The following is a 4638-nucleotide window of genomic DNA, read 5'->3' on the forward strand; positions in this document are numbered from 1 at the left end:
CCCAAAACCTTCACGTACCGTTCGATAGTCACCGTGCCATCAAGGAACATCACACCGATTACTCCGTGACTGGACACTGCACATCACATAGTCGCCCGTTGAGGGTGAAGAAGACATCCTGATAGCGAAATGCGGATTCTCAGTCCCCCAAATTCGCCTGTTTTGATTACTGGCGAACCCATCCAAATGAAAGTGGGCTACGTCGCTAAACCAAACAATAATGCGCATACTAATTCTTATCATGTTCCGCGGCCAACCGTGCAGTTTGAACCTGCTAACGCTAACCGTTCAGAAATTATGACGATTTTGATTCATATTTTTTAATAATTGTCACCCTGTACCTGCTAACAGAGGCGGATGTGACAGATGTAATGCAAACAGGTATTCGTGTTTGCAAGGTAGGAGACGAGATACTGGCGGAATTAAAGCTGTGAGAACGGATGGTTCAAATGGCTCTGAGCACTATGCGACTCAACTTCTGAGGTCATCAGTCGCCTAGAACTTAGAACTAATTAAACCTAACTAACTTGACATCACACACATCCATTCCCGAGGCAGGATTCGAACCTGCGACCGTAGCGGTCACGCGGCTCCAGACTGAAGCGCCTTTAACCGCACGGCCACACCGGCCGGCTGTGAGAACGGAGCGTGCTTGGGTAGCTCAGTTGGTAGAGCACTTGCCCGAGAAAGGCAAAGGTCCCGAGTTCGAGTCTCGGTCCGGCAGACAGTTTTAATCTGCCAGGAAGTTTCATATCAGCGCACACTCCGCTGAAGAGTGAAAGTTTCATTCTAGCGTTTCTAATATTCTCGCTGTATTGGATTTCATTGCTGTAGTTGCAGTTTGACGAAACGACTGATTGCACGAGGTTTAAATTTCACGTCATGTCGAAGTATAAGGTGTAATCGAAAAGTTTTCGTTCGAAGGCAGTATAACCCATAATCCGTAAGCCAGTCTGGCAAAATCACCGTGAACTCTGAGACAGTCATCCGACCGACGTACCAGATTGAAGACACCCGTCTTATATGACACCGTTTCCTGCTGTATGAAGAAGGGTGTAAATGCATTCTGTACTTTATCGTCCGTTAAGAATCGTCGACCCTTCAAAGTATTTTTATGGGACTGAAAGCGTAATAATTGCATGGGCGTATTAATTGCATGCGTTCCTTGAAATCATTGAGCAATGGGGCCATGTAATAAATGGACAGCCTGATCAACATCTTTAAAACAGATTTGAATTACATTAATACCCTCAGCTTTTGACTGGCGTTGATACATATCAAGGAGGACGGGTGAAAATGTGTGGCCCGACCGGTACTCGAACCCGGGATCTCCTGCTTACGTGGCGGACGCTCTGTCCATCTGATCCACCGAAGACACAGAGGATAGTGCGACTGCAGGGACTATCTCGCGCACGCCTCCCGCGAGACCCACATTCTCACCTTGTATGTCCACACACTACATTCGAAGTGTCCCACCCCAACACACTCATTACTCGTGGAAGACATTCTTGCCAAGTCCCGCAAGAATTCTGGGAATATGTGTGCACCCGCACATAAGAAGAAGGTCATGACCGGTATTGTCGGAACTATATACTTATATGGATATGGTGTCTGTTCTTTCGGACATGTCCGAAAGAACAAGGTGACAATATGGGTCTCGCCGGAGGCGTGTGCCAGATAGTCCGGATTCGAGTTCCCGGATTCGAGTTCCGGTCGGGGCACACATTTTCACTTGTCCCCGTTGATATACAGGGTGTCCCAGCTATCTTGTCTACCCAAAATATCTCTGGAACAATAACAGCAATTGGAAAACGACTTTCACCGGTATCAATGTAGGGCTGGGGCCCATGAATGTACATATTTGGAAACATTCTAAAACGAAAGCATGTGTTTTTTAACACAAACTTATGTTTCTTTAAATGGACCTCCTATATTTTTTCTTCAGCAATCCATAGCATGACATACACAATGGCGTTGATTGCATCGCAATATTCCCATTACATCCCGAGATATTAAGACGCGAAGTTGACGCTTGAAACACCCGACATGCGCTGCTAGCGCACGTCCTGAGGCTCAGACGTGAACCCCTAAACTGCCCGTAATCGCGATGTGATTGACATGTGTAATCACACCTCTATACTTATCAAGAGGTCCGAAACGAATAATACGGTCTGCTGCCATCAACTCTCATAAGCACACAATGGTTTCCCTCTTGCGTGTTTTACGTATCTACGTACACAGTATGAACCAGTACACCCGTCAGGTTGTCTTATTTATCCTGCCCACCCAAAATAAGGTTTATCTAATACGTTATATGACCCATTGTGCCTGTTTCGCAGGGCCTGGCTCTACCTAGTCAAGCGTCCAACGTAGGTCCCACTACTGCCACAGTTACCACTTCGCCTTGTTTATGATCTGCGACCCATGCAAACTCCTGTACTCCACCACCCTCCGAGCATCTCATTTGTTGTTGCTTTGGCGTGCAGTACACCGCTTGCCAGAGTAGTCGTGCATCAGAGTAATCTAGTGACGGCACGGAGGAAGTACACATTGTGAATAAACGTTGTGTTGTGGAACTTATACTGTACAGTATAATGTACACACATGAAGATATGGTAGAAATGCTGCTGATCTATGGAGAATGTACGTTGACTGTAAATACGTTATGAGATTGCTTGTTTGTTGATAGTACTGTTAGCGAACATTATGATTATTAAGTTAATATGTCTGTTTTCTACCCTACTCTACATACCTGTACTGTACCCTGTTGTAGGTGGACGAAATGCTGTTCAGGCAGAACGACTGTGCAGAAGACGATTCCCTGACAAGCCATCGCCTTCGCGCCGGATGTTTGGTCGTCTCACATCTCGCCTACGTGAAACGGGAAGCTTAAATCCAAGACCTCGACATCGTCCTAGAACACGCACAGATGAACGTGCCGAAGTTGCTGTGCTCGCACTCATAGCTGTGATCCTCAAATCAGCACACGCCAAATTGAACGTGAAGTTGGTGTGTCGAAATCAAGTGCACAGCGTATTCTTAAACGTCATAAATTTAATCCTTACCATGTTAATTTACACCAGGATCTTCATGGAAATCACTTCCGCAATAGGGTAACATTTTGTCGGTGGGCTCAGCAAAAACTTCTGACTAATCCAAATTTTTTTGCAGATGTTCTCTTTACCGACGAGGCATCGTTCTCCAACAAAGGAATTGTCAATATGAGGAATATGCATTATTAGTCCGCAGACAATCCAAAATGGCTTCGTAAGGTAGAGCATCAACGTCCGTGGAAAGTTAATATTTGGTGTGGGATTATTGGACTTTTCTTTACAAATGGCCTCCAAAATGGCAGACAATACTCCAGATTTGTACGACACAATCTTCCTATTCTCTTAGACACCGTACCTCTGAACCGGAGAATGGTCATGTGGTATCAGCATGACGGATGCCCTGCACATAACGCCTTACGAGCCCGACGACTTCTGAACCGTATGTTCCCTGGTAGGTGGATTGGACGAGGTGGCCCAGTTAGGTGGCCTGCCCGATCTCCGGACCTTACACCGCTAGATTATTTTCTTTGGGGAGCGGTGAAGGATACTGTTTACCAACATGAACCAACAACACCAGAGGACATGAAGCAACGCAATATTGATGCTTGTACAACCATCAAAGAGGAAACAGTAGCACGAAGTAGGGCATCCTTCATCCGCAGAGTGACCCTATGTATGCAAGCCAATGGGCATCATTTTGAGCATGAGATGTGAACGCTATGTTTCTACAAAGGGCCATTTTACCCAGTGATGTTAAGAAACATTTGTTTGCAACAATTTGTCATTTAACGCATTAGATAAACATAACATTGATAATTATGTGATAATAAAACTAATTGGTTAAACATGTTTACATTCATCTTCTATGTCCAACCTGAACTTCCCAAATCAAAACATTTTTACCTAAACAACGGTAAAACTTTTAGTCCACTTGCTCGTTTCACTAAAACCATCAACATGAAATTTACTATTACGAGTGAATGATTGACACTTGCGCTAGACCTACAGTAAAGTAAAGTTTTAACGTAGAACGGCATTACCTTTTTAGTAACGGATTAACGATAAGCGAAGTTAACTTTGTGACTAACGTTGTGGTACACAGATATGTTGCAGAACCGCATCACCCCTAGCCTATGGGATAAATACCTGCTGGAATGTACGACGTTAATGCAGGATGGCAGCAGACCGTATTATTCGTTTCGGACCTCTTGATAAGTATGGAAGTGTGATTACGCATGTCAATCACATTGCGATTACGGGCAGCATGGGGTTCACGCCTGAGCCTCAGGACGTGCGCTAGCAGCGCATGTCGGGTGTTTCAAGTGTCAACTTCGCGTCTTAATATCTCGGGATGTAATGGGAATATTGCGATGCAATCAACGCCATTGTGTATGTCATGCTATGGATTGCTGAAGAAAAAATATAGGAGGTCCATTTAAAAAAACATAAGCTTTTGTTAAAAAACACATATGTTTTCATTTTAGAATGTTTCCAAATATGTACATTCATGGGCCCCATCCGTGCATTGATACCGGTCAAAGCCGTTTTCCAATAGCTGTTATTGTTCCAGAGATAATTTGGGTAG

The 4638-nt window shown here is 44.6% G+C and overlaps 1 non-coding gene across 1 annotated transcript; it reads left to right on the forward strand.

Moving 5' to 3' along the window:
• Positions 1-649: 649 nt before the first annotated feature.
• Positions 650-724, forward strand: Trnas-aga. Its single transcript has one exon. It is a non-coding gene; the product is annotated as a tRNA-Ser (tRNA).
• Positions 725-4638: the final 3914 nt, after the last annotated feature.

Source organism: Schistocerca piceifrons, chromosome 1, assembly GCF_021461385.2.
Source record: "Schistocerca piceifrons isolate TAMUIC-IGC-003096 chromosome 1, iqSchPice1.1, whole genome shotgun sequence".
NCBI lineage: Eukaryota > Metazoa > Arthropoda > Insecta > Orthoptera > Acrididae > Schistocerca > Schistocerca piceifrons.